We start from the raw sequence: 19335 nt of genomic DNA, 5'->3' as shown, positions 1-19335 counted from the left end.
AAATACAGATGTTGGCTGGGAGCATGTTTCTCAGCCCTCTCTCCTACACATCCAAATGAGTTTCATGGACATAAGATCACAAAATCTAGACCTGGAAAAATATCATAGAGATGATCTAGGCCAGGGGTTCTTTTCCTGAGGCTCATGAACTTATTAAAAAATATTTTGATAACCCCATTTTAGTATAATTGGTTCCCTTTGTAATCCTATATATTTTATACTATACATTTAGAAATATTATTCTGGCACCTAAGTCCTTGGCATTGTCATATGATTTAACGCCAGAAATTGATATGGTTTTATCAGTAGAAATGGCATTAAAGAAGTAGCATTACTACCTTTTTTGTCATTGCATCCTAAGGACCAGGGCTTTTCCATCTGGCTAGCAGCTGAAACCTTCCCTATCAGAAGGCGAGTCTTCCTGAGAGCAGAAACCGTCTTACTTTTCTGTTTGTGCCCCCAGCACTAAGAACAACAGCGCCTGCACACAGTAATCACTTGGTGATTGCTTCATTCATTCATTCATTCATTCATCTGTCCTCCATAGGTTTCATGAGGCTGCCGAAGAGCTCCATGACATACAAAACCCTGTTCTAATCCAATCCCCTCTTTTTATGGACAAGGACAGAGAGCTGGGAACTGGAATGACTTGCCCAGCATTATGCAGGTGGGAAGTAGCAGAAATGATATTCAAACCTCTGACTACAAATCCAGTGCTCTTTCTGTTAGCCCATTCTGCTTTCCATCCTGTATCTGTCTAGTCTGAAGATGTTTCGTGAATAGACAACTGTCCCCTTTCTTACAGTCCCCTCCCTCCAATCTCTAAATCCTTAGAGTATCCCTTCCCTGAGACACTAATTGCTTACCAGGGTGGGCAGCAAAAATAGGCCTCCTCCTGTAGCTTGAATGGTGAGGTGCTGGGAGGGACCCAGCAGGACACATGCTAAGTGCTTAATAAATGCTTTATCTAGAGATCCAGAGATCTAGTATTCACCCAAACCTGCAATTTCATTAGCATAGGAAACACCTACCAATGCAGACAGTTTTTCAGCTACTTGAGTCTTGGAGAATTTCCAGAGAGACTTACCCAGGGTCACACTCTCAGTAGGTATAAGAGATGGAACTTGAACTCATGTCTTCTCAACTCTAAGGCTGACTCTCTACCACTATTTTACCTCTCAAATTAATAATAATACTTTATACTTATATGACATTTAATCAGTAAAATAAAGTATTTACCTCTCAGTCCTCACAAGGTTTATACTTTGGGTAGATATTAGAATTATTATTATCCTCATTTTACAGATGAGGAAACTGAGGTTCAGAAATGTTAGGTGACTTGCCCAAGGTCACACAGCAAGTTAGTGACAAAGCCAGGTTTGGACCTTAGACTTTAAGCCCAGCATGCTAGGTCTGGAAGGAAAGGTTAAAATGAAAATGCCAGTCAGTAGTGGAGGCTGGAGAAATAAGCCTTAGGCAAGCTGGAGATAAGTCGGAGAAGGCATGAGAACTAGGAGAAGGGATGTGAGGTTTAAGTGGCAGGGCAGAAGATAACTTAAGATACTAGGGAAAGGACCCTTAGACTAGAGCCACCTCTCACTGACCTTCCCATTCCCTCCAAGGAGGCCATCCCATCCCCCTCCACACCTGCCTTGCTACAAAGTTAGTCCCTTCCTGGCATCCAACCACTTCATCTTCATGCCTGGAGTCTGCAGGGCCCTCGAGTTGGAGCACCACCCAGAAGTCATTCAGACTTGGCATCTGAGACCTCTCCTGGAGAAAGGACACAAAAAGGATGACGTAGGGAAGAATGAGGCAGAGGCAAAGCTCTGTGTACTTGGGAGAGGTGGTGGAGGGGAAGGAGCCAAAGCTAGTGAACAAGCTTAAGGAAAAGGGCAGGCAGGGATACGCAGAATGATAAGAACAACCTATCCCAGGCCCCACTTCTAACTGTGATCTTAAACTTAGCCCTGAGGCTGAAGTCAAGGGAAAGGTTGTCAGGCAGAGGCACAGAGGCTGCTTGGAGAGGTACCAGGTCCAAAATTCTTTAACCAGAATGTGTGGATGTTGAATAATCTCTTGCCTTCCCCAAAGTAAAACTGCTCAGCTCAAACCTGGAGAAAGGTTGAGAGATGTGAGAGAGGATAAAGGAACTCAGGAAGGAGAGGGAATAGTGCCCTAGGCGAACACACTCAAACCATCCTAGTACCACCTAAAGAGGCAGGTGGGATGTTTTTAAGAAAGCCAACTGGCTAGTGCTGCTTTGTTCTGGTTTCCTTCTTAGCAGCAGCCACTTCCAAATACTGAGGTCAGAGAACTCCCTGAGGGCATCATATTACTTAGGGGGTGGGAGCTCAGGACATAAGAGGGTATAGAAACATACCTACCCTTTACTGTCCACTCTCTCATTTCCCCCACTTGTTCAGCCTCCCAAACATACCAAAAGCATTCCTGACTTGGTGCTTTAACTCATACTGCTGGATCTGCACTCCTCCTTGCCTGTCCATCCTTCAAAGCCAGAAACCTCTTTATAGTCTTCTTTGACCACTTCAGTACAAATTGATCACTTCCTTTCTGACTTCCTTGACTTCCAATAATCTTGATGATTTCCCTTAGAATCACGTACTATGAGTCTGGGCATTTTAACCACTGGTGTTGTGTTCTTTCTAATCTACTCCTTTTGTCTCTCTACATTTTAAGCTTTTCTCAAACAGTATAGGGCCAGAAGGCTACTAATAGCAGATACCCAATAGTTATTTGTTCAACTGATAACACACACTCCTTCCTGGCTACCTGCCCTCAGATCAGCATAGATCTTTAGAAGTTGGCATTTTCTCTGACAATGTGAGCCCTTCCCCATGTGAGAATGCTTCTCCCACTCTGGAATCTACCAACACCTCCATTTTTCCAAACAAGCTCTACCCTATCGCCTCCCCAGAGAAGATGAGGTGAATGCCCTTGGCCTTCCAAGATTCTTGAAAGACAAGCCAAATCAAATAAACAGCTATCCATAAGGAAAGGTCTCCTTAACTCTGACTGTGTGGAGCATGCTCAATAACCAGTCACTCTCCCTCAGCTATTCCTCTACTTTGTCCCAGCCCAACCACACCAGGTCAGTGAATATCACCAGCTTTGATGCCCTGGAACTCAGCCAGATTTCTCTGAGCTCCTGCTTAGGCCTGGTAACTCCACACATCAGGTACCATGCTTTCCCTCCAGGGAGGAAAAGAATCAATGGCCCTGAACTCTGAAGTGTTTGTTACTGGGCTTGAAAAGGATGTTTTCTGACAACCTAGGTTATAAACAACTCTCAAAAAAAACCCTATGTGCTGGCAACTAGAGCTGCTTTTCTGAAAGTAATTCCTGGTGAAATCATTTGGCACCGTCGAATGCTGTGCTCAGCTAGGAAGTCTGAAGCCATACTGGGACAGAAAGGGAGCCCTGGCAGACACCTTTTTCCTTTTGTCATACAAAGGGGAAACAAAGGCCTGGAATGGAAAAACAACTCATTTAAGGTTTTGAAGTACCAGACAGAACCAGAATGTAAACACTTGCTTCTAAGTCTGGTGTTGAATTTGGGATACCTTGCCTTCTTATCATCTCCAAAGAAATGTTACCTGCTTTTAAGAACTGAAACAATGATCAAAGAAGGGAGTAAATGGGAATACACAGGGGATGAGAAAAATGAAGGCAGTAGGCTGAAGGTGGGATGGGGCAGAGTAAGGAGTAAAGTATAGCCAACCCAACTAATCATAGCAGTCTGTGGCAGAAGACTCTCCGTCTCAAAAGATCTTTCCTTTTAGCTCCCTTTCTCTCTTCTCTCCTCTTATAGGGTCCCAAAGATGAACCTTACTTTCCCTCCTTGGAGACCTGGAATCTAAAGGTGTCTAGGTCTTGCTGAGATTGTACCCATTGAAATACCATACTTACCCCACAATTGGGGTACTTGGCTACATAGTTACTGAACCAGACAGCCTCAGGAACTCATGTCTCATCTTGCTCTGATAGATTCAACCATACATTATAGTAGTGCCCCAAACAGCCCCAGCAGCAATATGTCTCCCAACCCCAGCCCCCTCAACCCTTGTCATTATCCTCTTCTCCAGCTTCTGATTGGTGGTCCAAGCTTCTGGCCTTAGCCTTACTCACTTAGTTTAAAAGTGAGGAAGATGTTAGAGAAAAAACACTATACTGACAGTAACATTTATCCAGTGAGTTTCAAGAACTTGCCTTTGCTTCTGGACTCTATCTGGTCAACTGGTTCTCTTATGGGCTGTGTTCCATAACAGACATGTCACTAACTGCGCTCCATGGTACATAACACTAAAAGCTCAGCTCCTTTCCTAGACCCCGAACCCCTGAATCAGCCAACCAGGAAGGAGGGGCTGGTGGACCCGGATCACAAAGGTGATCACTGCCCCAAGTGAGGGGAGAGAAAACAGACCTAAGAGGCAAGAGTTCTGGCTCTACTCCCCTTCCATCCCTCCTGGAGCTTGTTTCCACTTTTTGATTGGAGGGGGAGTTCTAAGAGGTGAGAACAAGAATTTAGAGCTGGAAGGGCCCTTAGGAGCCATCTAGTCCAACCCTTCATTTTATGAATGAATAAACTGAGGCCCAGAGAAATTCAGTGACCTGCCCAAGGTCACACAGATGATGACAGGTGGGATTTGAACCCACACCTTCTGATTTCTAATCCAATATTCTTTTCTATTGTACCATGTTTACTCAGTAATATTTCCCTGCCAGAGCGAGAAGGAAAGCAAGAAATCTCAGGCATGAGCTGGTTTCGAGATGGATTTAGAAATCCTGCCTCTCAGGCCTGTGTGAGGGTAATACAGGAAATTAAGGGATAGTCTGTGCTAAGAAAGGGGCTATTCTTCCTGTAACAGGGTAAATGGTGGGAAGGGAGTTGGGTGAAGAAACACATAATAACCCCTAGAAGGCTTTGTCTTTCATGGGGAAGGTTTGTTAATATTTAGGCCTAGGACTTTCACTTCTTGCTGTGTAATCTTCTCAACTCAAAGGGCCAGGAGCTGCTAGGGAAACCTCTTATCACATAAAACCTGCTTGCCATAAATGGCCATTTCCCAGCTTCCTTTACCACCTGAACCTATCTGCTACCACTCCACCTGGCTCTATTTCTTTCCATCTCTCATTCTGACTCTGTGTGTTCTGCCTACTTCATCCCCCTTACTTTATTTTCTCTTCGCTGCCTCTATTTTATTCTTGTTCAACTCTCTCCCATCCCCACCCCATCCCTGCCTGATCCATTCTTCTCCCTAGCACTTTTCCCACTTCTCTATCCTCCATATTCTGTGCCCTCCTTTCACTCCTGATCCTTCTACAGCTTCTCTCTGTGCACATCACAATCCCCCTAGTGTGGATCCTCATCATCTATCTCCTGAACTAATTACTCATTTTTCCTTACACATGCTACATTCCAGTCAAACTGAACTACTTGCTTTCCTTGTGAATTCTATTTCCTGCTCCTGGGCCTTGGCAAGGTGGTCTCCTCCATCTAGAATGCTCTCCTTTCCTTATCTGTGCCTCAGGCAACTCCTCTCTCCCTCCAAGTTTCAGTTAAAGTATCACCTTCTTAAAGAAATTCCTTCCCATATTTTCCCAGTTTAGTTCCCTCACTATGTGTTTATTTTGTATATATCCAGTGTTTCTTTGCGAACATGTTCTATTCCCCTAGCAGAATGCAAGGTCCTTCAGGGAGGGACTGGCTCACTTGTATATCTAAATCCTTAGCACCTCGTGAGTCCTTACATAAATGCTTTTTGGTTGATTGGTTGGTCCTTCAGCCATCATTTCCTTTTTCCACAAGCCAACTGATGTGGACAGGGATGAAGGTTGAGAACAGAGTGAAGATGGGGAATAGTATCTTAGAATTTAGTGCTAAAAGAGAACGAATCTAGTCTAACTGCTTCATTTTATAAAGGAGCCAAATAAAGCTCAGAATAGTCAAGTGATACAAAGGCAAACAAGACATTCTTGCCCATAAAAATATTTTTTCATGTTTTTTATTCTCAGTATAGTGTCTCATATGTAGGCACTTAATAAATTTAGGCTTAATTTATAAGATTGATTGAAGCATATCTGCCTCAAATTAGCTAAGAGGTGCAACAGATAAGAGCACTGGTCCTGAAGTCAGGAAGATTCCCCTCCCTGAGTTCAAACCTGGCTTCAGACACTTGCTAGCTGTGTGACCTTGGGCAAATCACTTAACCCTGTTTGCCTCAGTTTCCTCATCTGTGAGCTAGAAAAGGAAATCGCAAACCATTCCCATGAGCCCTAAGAAAACCCCAAATGGGGTCATGACAAGTTGGACATGATTGAAAAATAACTAAAAACAGGACAAAATATGGGAATATATTTTGAACAATTCAGAACAATTGATGCTCAGTCAATTAATAAACATTTATTAAGCACCTACATATACCAGGCACTGTTCTAAGCACTGAGGATACAAAGAAAGAGAAAGGACAGTCCCTGCTCTCAAGAAGCTCAGTCTAAAGGAGGTGACAACGTGCAAATGCACAAAAAAGACATAAACAGGATGGACTGGTGATAATAAATAAGAGTGAAGGCGCTAATTTTCTGCTGAACAAGCAAGCCAGCCTTAAGGGCTCTGGTAGGGTCATGGGATGGTGAAGCAGTGGGAAATATAGGGATAGGAGCAGTACCACTTTTGGTGGGAGTGGGAGGGGGCTGTCAGAGATATTCCCCATGTCTACCCTGGTTCTGCTGTACCAACCCCCAGGTCCCTGATGGAACCTCAAGTTAGCAGCTTAGGGGTGGGGGCAGGGGCAAGGCAATGATGCTGCCCACCTCATTCCACTGGTCTATCTATGCCTTCTGATTCTTTCATACTTAGTATGAGGGTAGTTGCATTAGTCATCAAGGAGAGTCAGCTCCTCTGACAGTGGAGCAAAATAGGGGGCAAGTGGGCTGGCATCCCACAGCACAGGGACACCTTTACCTTGTCAGCAGGAGTAAAACTCCTGTCAGTTAGGAGTGGAAAGGGACAGTGATGACTACGTCCATGGCAGAAGAGTGGGAGCACATTCCTGCCCCAGAGGACAGTCAGGCTGAGCCAAGGGAGCTGGAAACACAGCAGTCTGGGAAACTGTGGCAGGCAGGTAGGGCAGTAGCAGCTTTCTCCCACAGTGGGTTATTGTACCCTAACCCCCTGTGAGCCAGCCACCTTTGAGGCAGCCGCAAGATAGTTATTTTTAGCCTGTGACACCTGGGTATTTTGCTACCTCAGGATGTCCGGTTTGGAGCCTCTTTCTGGGAATCCCACATGCTGCTGTTGTAAACAGCCCCACGAGGCCAGCAGTGTTGTCTGGGAGCCTGCCCGGCCCCTTCTTCTTGCTCCCGCTTAGGGTGAGTCAAACAGGAAGTGGCTGTAACCATGACAGTGGGAGAGAGAGCTCCAAGGGGGTGGGAGAAAAGGCCTCCTTGGCTCCTTGCCCCCTGGCATCAATTAAGCAAGTATTTATCAGTCAACAAGCATTTATTAAGCACCTACTAAGCAAGCCCACGTATGAGGTGCTTGGGGGGTTCAGATATAAAGAAATTATACCTACCCTCAAAAAAACTTACATTCTAACAGGAGAGATAAGTACATATAGAAAAATATGCAGAATATAGAGTGAATAAATACAAAGTAGTTAAATACTGTGTGTTTTAGGAGGAGGGCCACTAGCAGGTCGTGAATAGTGTGTGTGTGTGTGGGGGGGGAGGGATCAGGAACGGATCAATCCTATTGGCAACAAATGCTGGGAAACTGCCCAGTCGGCATATGCCAGGGATAGTGAAGCTGCCAAACCCGAGTCATTGAGCCCTAGGGAACATCAGGATGCTGTAAAGGCTAAGGTCAGGGACATCAAGGAGATGAAGGCAAGCCAGCGATGTGGTCAGTCCCAAACATGAAAAACAAGGTCTTTCAGAGGTCCTGTTATTATCTCCATTTTACAGATGAAGAAACTGAGACAAACATGGGCTAAGTGACTTAACGGGAGTCACAGCTAGTAAGAGCCTGAGGCCAGATTTTAATGTCCCCATTTCCTACAGTCCTTGAGCCATAGATTTCCCCCAGTAAACTGGAAGATGAAATGGGGGCTAGAATAGAGGACAAGAAACACAATGTTACTTCATATGGGTGTTCACAATGAGACAGGTCTTAATCTGGACTTTTTCCATGAGGACTCTGGAGCTCATAGCCATCTGGCAAGTATTCCTAAGATTTCTCTTCTCCAAGATATCTAGAGAGTTCTTATACTGACAGAAGTTTCACAAAATAGTTCTGTCCCATAAGCTAGCCAGCACTGGGGTCCTTCCCATTCTTAAAGATCTCCAGGGGCAGTTTGCAATCTCCCCCTTCTGACATATTACAGCCGTGAGCTGGGAAGTTTGCTGTGATGTCTACCTAACATGTTTACTATTTTAATCAAGTTTTGCGTGCGTGAGTGTCAAAAGCTGTCCCTGGTCAAAAGGAAACGAACAAGCCATTTTCAAAGAAGATTTGCAAACTATCAACAAACATGTGAAGGCTGTTCCAAATCACTAATAATAAGAGAAATGCAAATTAAAACAACTCTGAGGTTTTCCTTCACACTCAGCAAACTGGCAAAGATGACAAAAGATAGAAATAGATAATGTTGGAGGGGCTGTTGGAAGACAAAACACGCTGATACACTGCTAATAGCACTGCAAATTGGTCTAAACCATTGTGGAAAATAATTTGGAAATATTAAAAAAAAAAGTCAGTCTTTGCACTTTATGCTCTTTGACCCCGAGATCATACCACTTTGAGCAAGGAGGTCAAAGACAGAAAGGTCTCAAGTATACCAGAATATTCACGGCAACACCTTTTTTGTGGTAAGGAAAAAAACAAAACCAAACCACAAAGCAAAACACTGGATACATCTTCAACCTCATCAATCGGGAAAGTGCTGAATAACTGTGGTATAAGAGTGTAATGGGTCATTAGTGTGCACAGAAACATGGGAATATTTGGATTGAAATGACAGTGAAGTAAACAGAACAAAAAAAGGAAAAAATATAGAGTTGTAACAATAATATAATTAATTGAAAAGAACAAAAAATATTAAACTAATCATTGAGAAACTGTAGTTAACGGTCAGCCTTGGAAAAGAGATGAAGAAATGTGCCTCCCTCCTTTCAACAGCTAGGTTGGGGGACTATTGGTGCAGGCTGTTGCATATGATATCACTATGTAAGGCTGGCTTTGATTAATGGTTTTTCTTTGCTGCAAGAGAGGGCTCATTGGGTGGGGGTGATAGGACTGATATAAAAAACAAACAAAATAAAATAAAACTTATTTTTTAAAAAATATGTTTTAAGCTATTCTATCTTTTTATTCCTTTTGTAAATCAAGGATATATCCACTCAGCTCCACTAGCAGGCCTCAAATCAACCAACCTGGGGAGTGAGTTCTAGGATTTGAAGTGGAGAGGATCCTTAGGGATCATCTAGTCAAACTATCTGGAGTTTATGGGACCTTGTTGTAGATACAAGGAATCAAGGAGGTGTGACTTGCTTAGGGTCACACAATCACAGAGTTGGAAATTTTGAACTCATACGTGAATAAGAATCCTTTCTACAACACTCCAGACCAGCGATCATCTAGCCTTTGTTTAGAAGCCTTTGTTTAGAAGAGAGTTGGATGAGGGGAACCCACTAACTAACAACACAGCCCATTCTATTTTGGGATAGTTCTAATTGTTGAGAAGTTTTCTGTTATTACAATGAGCCTAAGTCATTCCTTGTTTTATTTTTTTTTACCTTCCTTGTGAGATTGTGAGCTGGCATGCATTATTGGTCACAGTCAACTCCTTGAAGCTGTTTTTCTAAATTGTTTTGGAGACTGCACTTGGGAAGTAGAGGGGGGATTAATGGTCGAACAGGTTGGTCCCTTTAAATTCATTGTTCCTTCCACTATACCATATTATCTCCTAGTTCAAGGGTGGGGAACCTGTGGCCTCGAGCCCACACGAGGTCCTCAAGTATAGCCCTCTGACTGAATCCAAACTTCACAGAACAAACCCCCTTAATAAAAGGGAATAAAACTAGGACCTAGTTATTGATCTTACAGATAGTACGGAAACTTACCAGGCCAAGGATGTCCTATACATTATAGTATAGAGCCGTAGCATATTATTGAAACTCTTGATACTTTATTTTTGCTTTATATTTTACTTTACTATATTACTTTACTACTATATTTATTTTACTGTATTACTTGCTTTGCCTTGGTTTTTCAGTTCCTGCAGATCTCCTGGTTCCTGAATTTTTGACTTAGTTTTGAATTACCTGCTTTGCTCTGGACTCTGTTACTTAGATCTTCTTGGTATGGGTCTGTCTATCTGCATTCTGACCACCTGCATCTGGACCCAGATTCTCCATCTCCATGCCTTGATGATGCCTGCTCAAAGTGTAAGGTGGCTTGACCCTTTTAGCCTAACCTTAGTTTTTCCAGTTCTAATTCTTAGCCCAGCATCCACAGTCTACTGCCTCCCCCACACTAGTCTGACACTGAAACTGCCTAGAACAAAATCTTCTTGCCTCCCAGATTTGTGTCTAAGAACCAACATGTTTCTGGATCTCCTTGGGGAAGACGCCTCCCACTCCCTGTCTCAAGTCATAAGACAGATGTACCTGAAGTATGCCTTAGGCCGGGGATGCTGGCTAGTTGGCAAAGGTATCCATGCAGTGCAAAGAGTGCTGGATTTGGGAGCTAGGTCCCTGTTCAAACTTGGACAAGCGACTCTACCTCTCTGGACCTTCGTTCCTTATCTGTCATGTTAAGGGAGCTGACCTCTAAGGTTCCACCCAGCTCTGAGTCTGTGACCATCAGCAGGGTGCCCTGGGCTAGAAACATAGTTCAACAAACATGCCTCCCATCCTGCCTATGCTGACTGCACCCCTTACCCCAACCTCATGCTGGAGGGAAGAGACATTTGTCACTGTAGGAATCTTGCTTCATCCTGAGACCTGAAAGCAGTGGGTTATGTCTGAGGCCAAACAAACTCTCTGGGGACATGGTTCCCAGGCCCTATGCCAGTGGTATCACAAATATTCATGAATCTATGAGTAGTAAAAAAACCCCCAAAACAATGAATGCTGGCACTCACATTAAAGCCCTATTAATATAATGTTGGTATGAATTATTATGGCTCTGTTTCTAGTAGATGCCAAAGTACTCCATCTTAAACCATAGCCTGATTATTTTTTACTCCTCTGCATATTGTCCTAAGAGACCAGCAATATCCTCCATATTATCTCTTATGTTTCCTGAACCATAGAGGAGAACACTGCTGAGGTACACTGGAGGGTTACTAACTATCTTCTCTTCCTCTAGAGTGGATGATGGCCAACCAGTGTTCCTAGGATGACAGGTGCCATTGCCACAGGCTGTTCTCTCCCTCCACTCAGAAAAGAAAAAAAAGAACAGATTAACTGCTCTCTGGTTGGTCATTCTCTCATTTTTGTTCCAGTATCTCACAAACTTTTAAAACATCTTCTTGGTGTGTAATGGTAGTCCTTCTTGCTACTCAGGGCCTCTGCTACTGGCAGTGTTTTCCTTTCCCTCCTGTCATAGTCTCAGAGCTCTCTAATTAATTAGAATTACCTGGTTTGTAGGCTTCTGAGGACTGTATTCCCTAGATCTACTCTTACATAACTATGAGCTCAGCAGAGTGCTAGACATACAGTAGACACCTAAGGAATGTCTTCTGACTCTATAGTTCTTGTACTGAGAAATATTTTATGCTACTCTCAGGGCCTCTTTGCTGGAAATACTCAAGACTGACATCAGGGGCCTTCTCATTTCTCCTCTGTCCCATGTTTATAGTATGTTTGAGCTGGAAGGGTCTCTCTTCAGGGCTGCCAAGGAAAGAGTTCCCTAAGTGCTTACAGAGATAGGGCTCCAAGTTGGGGCCAGCAGAGGCTATTCCATTCCTGGACCTTCCCCAGAATGAGACAGCAGCCAACCTGCTTCCCAGATCCAGGTGGTTGACCCCTGGCTGACTTGGAAGACCTGCTTCATTAGGAAAGGCTGGAGGATTGGGGTGAGAGAAAATTTTGGATCCACAACAAAACTTCTGGCTTGCTGACGTACCTGCTTTCCCAAGTCCCTCATGGGTGGAGAAGCCTGGCCTGGGGAACTTGGCCTAGTTCTCCCTATGTAGAAAAGCTGAGTGAAATTGTGAGTCCCTTGTCTCCAACAGCCCTGTCCCACCTCAGCATCCCCAAATCCTAGTCTACAACACCTTCAGTCTAACTGTTCCCTTCCAAGGGTAACCTGTTCTGGGTTGTCTCCTGGGAATCTGCTCATCTCTTGATTGGCAAAGTAATAAAGCTCCCAAGGTCATCCCACATTTACCTCCAAGTCTAGGTTGGGCAACTTCTCTCCTAGACAATATTGATAGATAAACATAGGTGAGGGGTTAATGGTGGAAACCATATGAGTTTCCTGAGTTGCTTTACAGTCTCAAAGGCCTAAAAAGGAGATTCCACACCCTCCTTCAGTCACTCCTTCCTTACGAGTCCTACCAACTTTGAGATCCAAACAAGTGTTTCCTGAAGTGTAAATTCCCTTCCTTCAAGGACCAGGAGGGGCGTAGGCATCCATCCCTGGGGTTGTGGGGGATAGGGGTAGCAAGGCTACTTGTCAGTATCTCCACAGTGACTCACTCCCAGGTCTCAGGGGAAACACAGGGCTGGGGCAAACAGCACTTAATCTCCACCCCCACCTCCATGCTGCCAGCCTCACGTTTGCTAACTGAAACCCAAGTCGTTCTATTTTTAACTCTCAGGCTCCCCCTTGTCCGGGGCTCTTTCCCCACCCCCAGTGCTACTAGCCCCGTCATTCTGAGAAGACATTTCCGAATACCCTAGGTAGCTGATGCTAGGGCTTGTGGGGCCTAGGCTTAAGGGACTGGAGACTCTTAGCAAAACAAGAGCACTGTAACAGCACTCCCAAAATCCCCCACCCCAGACTCTTTCCAAAACTGTAACCCCCAGCCTACCCCACAAACCCCTGGCATCTTAGGAGTTTTTTGGGATCTTGGCACACCAAAATGTTTACTGTAGGGGTGAGTCCAGCTTTTTGAAGCTTCAGGAAGAAACAAAGAAAGGCTACAGAGGACTGGGTTACCTGACAGCTAAGAATGGGGAATAGTATACCTCAACTGCACCAAGCTATAGGCTCCTAAAGACAGGTCTCTGGATATTTAATCTTTCTGATAGTCTATCACTGTTGATCCCCTGGGGAGTAGAGCAAGAGGAAATGGAAGAATATGGGAAGTCAGGGCTAGCCAGGGAAGCCCAGAGTTTATCTAGGCCCTTCGTTATCACCCTAGCCCCCTGCCCTATAATCTGCCAAGGAGCAAAGGGCTGATCTCACTGGGAAAGTAAAGCCCTCGAAGATCAGAGCCATAGGAGATAAGCAGGCACTTATACTCTGTGGGGGTTGAGAACACATTCTTCTAGCCAATCTGATGTGGAAATGGCTGGGGTTGCTTCTCCAAGTCAAGGGACAGGGAAGTCAGAGGACAGAGAGTGGACAAGAGGATTTAGAGTTGGCAACAGAGAGCTAGTTGCAGTCTGATCCTAAAGACAATTATGGAACAAGGTAACCAGCCTGCAAGGAGATGGGTATGAGGCCCCAGTAGCCTTAATCAGACCACAGCAGCCTCATACACCTTAAGAACCTTAAGAGCTCAGCCATTCTCAAAGAAGCAAAGAGGAACTGGAACAGCCTAGAACCGTGATCTGACTCTGGCTGCTGTCTGCCCTCTCTTCTTTCTGGCCTGGAATCCATTGTCTAGTCTGCTTTGTCTTTGGCCCTGTCCTATCTTTCAGACTATGTTTCTTCTTCCTGACTTAACCCTCACTCTTGTTCCGAAGTCCATCTCTGGCCCTGTCCTAGATCTCAGGCCCTATTCCCTCTTTCTGGCTCTGAAATTCTCTCGTCTCAGTGGTCATGGTGCCTCTCCCTGGTCTTGAACCTTTTATTACCTTAAAAGGGCTATTTCCCTTTTAAACCAATATTTCCTGTACAAGATGCTAGGTGAGGGTAAAGACCTTATAGTATCCCAGAAACACTGCGGAGGAAGCAGAAATAGCCAGGCTGGGCCCAAGAGAAAGGGACATGGCACACTGGGGCTCTATGTGGCTTGAGAGGAAGGAAGAGAAGGAGGTAGTCAAGAGGCAAGGCTAGATCAGCTAAGAATAGAGTGGAGGCTCCTCAAAGTAATGCCACCCCCACACCACCATTCAGCCAGTTCAAAGGACCTGGGAAGGGAGGCTCATGAAGGACAGACAAAACCCAATTATATACCACGGGAGCCAAGCCTTATCTGGTCTCTCTGTTCATTTCATCTGACCTGTACCCCCTTTCTCCTCAGTCCCAAGGCTGGTTCCCCAAATTTCCTCCTTAACTTGAACTCAATCAGTCCCTCAGTCTTACCCTATACCCTGGCTCATAAGGTCTTTGAGAGGACAGCTCATTCTCTATCCTGGGACATGGCCCCTCATACTCTCCATCGACTTCTCAGGACATAATAAGGAGCACCACTACTCCATGTGTGCCCCATGCTAGCTCAGCCCATTAGCCAGATGTGGCCAGAGTGTAAAAAGGGCTGGGAAGGAGGTGGGAAGGTAGATGCTTAAATATACCCTGAAGAGAAAGACAGAAAACATTAGGAACAGTAGCTCTGAATGAGGGAAAACAGTTTGAGCTATGAGTTTCCATATGGTTCCTGCCCACCAAGCATCTGATCTGTTGACCAACAGCTCTAGGTTTCTCCTGGGGAGGGGTGAATTAAAAAGCAACCTGGATCTGAAGGAGGAAGCAATGCCAGAGGAAAGAAAATGAGATGAGGACAGCTCTGGAGCATTATCCAGAGAGCCCAGTGTCAGCATCGTCACTCTGATGAGTGTATCCGCACACACACAGATCCCTGCTCAAGCACCAACGGATGCTGGGGTCTGTACCGTAAAGGGGATCTGGAGACTTCCATTCTAAATTGGGCATTGCTGTTAACTGGCTGAGTGGCCTTTGGCGAGTCATTTAATCATTTTCTTCGTCTGTAAAATGGAGCACTTACAGTATTTACACGAACTTCCTCACATATAAAGTGCCTTGTAAACCATATGGTGGATAGAGAGCTGGTCTTGGAGTCAAGAAGACCTGACTTTAAATCTGGCTTTAAACACTTACTAGCTGTACAGCAAGGGACAAGTCACTCAGCCTCTTCGCCTTGTTTCTTCAACTATAAAATGGGGATAATAGCAGCATCTACATCCCAAGGTTTTTGAGAGGATCAAGTGAGATAACAGCTGCAGGGCACTTAGCACATAGTAGGTGTTTTTTAAATGTTTATTCCCTCCCACCTAACCCCACATCCTGTCAATCCTCTTACTAATTAAAGGTAGTATTATTCTCTTCTCAGCCTGCCACTAACTACTTGCATAAGTCTGGGCAAATCACTTAACTTCTTTAGATCTAGGTTTTCTCATCTATGGAAAGACAGGCTTGTGATATCTAAGGACCTTTCCAGCTTTAAAATCTTGAGTCTATGATAACATACTCTTCTACTTAAGTATACATTCTACAATAGGCACACACCTACCCGCTCATACATTACACATGTGTACAAATCCCTCAGAGATCTCACTATATACCCCAACAGATACTATTTGTATGTGTGCAATACTCATTCATCTAACATGATAAACACACAAGGACGTGTTCGCTCCACATGTACCCAACTCAGCCCTCCCCCTCAGCACAACCATCATATACTTGCATCTATGCATGTTTATATGAACATATTGGTGCAAATAACATATTGCTTGCATACACATACACAGATACATACACTGGTCTGAATTTATTCTGCCACTTGGTACTGGTCCAAGACCTGAGTCATTTCATTCTACTGTTGCTCCATCAATACCAACTGCTGTAGTTAGAGGAACATACCTGCCCATCTCCTACTGCCCATCTCCTACATCATTGCAATTTGGAGTTAGTTGACAGAGGAACTTAGCAATGAAATTGGGCTTAGAGCTGGAGACCCTGGTGGTACATTCTGTGCTTTTGTCAAAATTATTCTGATCTCAGATTAGCAATTAAGATGGGGAGGAGGCAAGAAGAGGCAGAAAAAGATGGAGGAAGTAGGGACTCTGGCTGCCTGTATTCCCACTTATCTACCTCTTTGCTGGGAAGAGTTGTCCCCATTCCTTAGTGATCTAAGCCCCCATTTTATACTATCTATTTCCCCTCAGTTTTACCCCTGCAATCCAAGGAAACAGAGAAGCTTGAGGACAGCAGTGCCTACCGAACCACTGCTTCCCATTCCCACCAAACTCCAACCTTCCTCTATCCTAAACTTCTGTGCACACACTCCAACCTCTTTTTTTTAGAGTTCCCAATGTGACCTGAGGGATGGGATGTAAAGTTTTTTTTGCTTCAATACTTGTTACTTTAAGGAATGAGCAGTCTGGGGGCATTTCCCTGCATCCCTTTGGGAAAGTTACCACAGAAACAAGGGAAAATATTACAAGGAAGCACAATACCCAGCTAGGTCACCTGCTGACCCAGCTTCCTGCTGTGCTGGCCCTTCCAGCCCCACTGCCTTGGGCTCCCCTCCTCCCTCTAGCATCAGCCTGGCCCTCCCACTGATGCCTTCCCTCTACCTGCTTCCTGGGGGGGATGGAGGATGGGCACAGTACCAAGCCAACATCCCCACCCCCTATACCTCTCTAGATCCACATAACAGTAGCAATGTCCCCAATATCAAGCCCCCCACCCTTTATCCCCCCTCACAGGAAATCTAAACTTCCTGTCCCAGAGTAAGTGCCCCATCTAGTGAACAGATTCAACACACACACGCAATCACAGGGGCCTTGAAGACTGGGCAAATCTCCCCCAAAAGGCCTAACTTGATCTCCTGCTCCGGGACTATGACACTACAGGGTCCCCTCCCCAACCCCCAGTCTAGAATATGACTGAAGCCAAGCTAAGGTTGTGGAGAGGGTAAGCTGAAAGGGTATAGGGCAGGCTGTTCAGGTTCTGGGCCTTAGAGAAAGGGACATGGACACAGAAATACTGGGTTAGGGATGAGAAGGCCCTATGCAGTGTGGTGTAGAAGATGGGTCCCTGGCCTGGCTCTGTTACCATCTGACTAATGGTATCTAGACAAACAAGTCCCTTCATTTCCTTAGGTCTCAATTTCCTCATCTGTCAAGTGAGGAGGTTTAACTACTAGAAGATCTCTAAAGTGCCTTTTCTAGCTCAAAAATTCTATGATTCTGTTATTGTGAGGAGGTAAGTTGACCCTGGGCTAGCTTCATTTCCATTCTTCTAGATTAAGAGTGCACATGCCTCTTCCCAGGAATGTCTCTAGGAATGCTCCTGGGCCTTCACTGTGCTGCACCAAGAAGATCCTTACTCCTCCCAGCTCCTGCTCTCCTAGCACGAGCTTCCCACTTCCTGGGCTGGCAGTGGGATCCCTCAGTCCTGGCCTCCCCTGAAGGTCCAAGTCCAGAACAAAATACAGTTAGAAAATGCCCATAATGGCGCCAAACTGTACACTGGAGTTGAGATTAGCATGCTGAATTCTAGCCTCATCTGTGCCAGACAATAAGGCCAAGTTTTTCTCCCTGTTTCATTGATGAGGAAATTAAGACTCAAGGTTAAGGGATAGTCACTTAGGAGAGTTAAGATGGCAGAATTGGAAAAAAGGCTTCCTGACCATCCTGGGCATCCCCATTCAAGACTTGGCTGCTGTAAACAACACCAAATTTTGCAAGTGCCTACTGTATAGAAGGCATGGTACCATTTCCCCTCCCTGACCCTCCCCAGTTATTGGAGCTCCACAGCTCAGCGCGCGCGCACACACACACACACACACACCTCCTAAAGGTCAGGGATTATCTTTTGCCTTTCTTTGTATTCTTAGACTTAGTGCAATGCCTGACACATAGTAGGTGTTTAATAAATGCTTACTAACAAAAATATGACACAGGTTCAACCCTGAAGATACAAGCACACAGTCCAATGATGTGTTTGTTCACATTCACAGAGAATCTTAGACACAGAGTCAGTAAAATGCCATAGTGAGGAGGCTGGTCCTGGGTACAGCACCATAAGACAGCTCTGACAGTGACAGCTCCTATCTGGGGCTAAAGGGCAGGGAGAGAATCCCTGTTAGCTCAGAATCCCTGAATTCCTACTGTGGCCTCACTGGGTGACGTCCAGTTACGCTCTGTACCTTCCTTGGTCATAAGTGGACAATGTTCCAGGGCCCCCAGTCACTGAAGAGGCTGCCAAGGGGGTGGTGGCAAATTATTTTACATAATATAATGGTAGACAAGACAAGGAGATAAGGTGGAGGGCATGGGAAAGAGAATTCCAAGACAGGGTCAAGGAGATTATAGCTTCAGGGTTGAGGAGATACGGTACTAAGTAAATGTGAGGAATGGGAATCCCTCAAAGGAATCCTGGACAATAATGGAGCTCAGGCTATGGGGAGCCTTGTTGGAGATTGCAAGAAGAGAGACCTCTTGACCTTTGGCTCCCCAACTTGTGGGAATCCTAAGAAGGCTCCTAGGTTTTTACAAGGTGCAGATTTAGGGCTTAAAGATGACTCCCTAAGGAAGTTGATTTCCCAGAAGACCCCAGTGCCTCACTCCTATCACATAAATTAAAAGAAAAGGCACAGCATCAAAAAGTCTCAGGCAGACATAGGATAGGGGGACTGTAAAAGGGAAAAGGAGAGGCCCCACTGAGACAAGAAGGATGGACAACAGAGAAGGGCAGAGGACATGAATTTTGTTGAGGAATGGTTGTGCAGAGAATCATATGCTGAATGAGACTCAAGAAAAAAAAAATGAGGAGCTCAGCTGAGTTAGGCCTGATGAAACTCTCCCTTTCTCTTAGCAGAAGCTTTCCCGGTCTGAAAACACTGTGTTCTGGAAGGAAATGCAGCTGTCTGTGTATGGCCCCAGCACTGAGACTCTAGTCAACACCCCCCTCCCCACTCCCCCATCCACCAAATACAATTTGTTATTCTCCACCTGCTTTGCCCCGGAACCTATCAGGGGGTGCCTCCACTTCTCACTTTCAAACATAGGTCTCTAAACACTAATGAATAAGGTGGTGGCAGGAGGGCTTAGGGAAGGGGAAGGGTCTCAAGAAAGCTCATGCCCTAATTTCTCTGGCTTTCACTTTCCTCCTCTGTAAAATAAGGAGGGTTCAACTAGATGCCCTCTAAAAGGTCCCTCTAAAAGTCT

General features: G+C 45.1%; 1 protein-coding gene across 4 annotated transcripts in view; it reads right to left on the bottom strand.

Annotated features, from left to right (window-relative positions):
* The window catches only part of HDAC7 (histone deacetylase 7), a 60304-nt gene that overhangs the window by 29298 nt on the left and 11671 nt on the right, over window positions 1-19335 (bottom strand). The window contains exon 2 of one of the 4 annotated variants that reach the window (XM_069092678.1): window positions 1648-1773. The exons of 2 other annotated variants lie outside the window; for them this stretch is intronic. The gene's annotated coding sequence lies outside the window, so the exon portion shown is untranslated. The remainder of the gene's footprint in view (window positions 1-1647; window positions 1774-19335) is intronic. One more of the 4 variants, XM_069092677.1, reaches the window with a different exon arrangement.

Source organism: Petaurus breviceps, unplaced genomic scaffold (genome assembly GCF_028583685.1).
Source record: "Petaurus breviceps papuanus isolate PSGF00001 unplaced genomic scaffold, PetGlider_PUasm1.0 191, whole genome shotgun sequence".
NCBI classification, from domain to species: Eukaryota; Metazoa; Chordata; class Mammalia; order Diprotodontia; family Petauridae; genus Petaurus; species Petaurus breviceps.
This window is presented reverse-complemented; position numbering and strand designations above follow the sequence as displayed.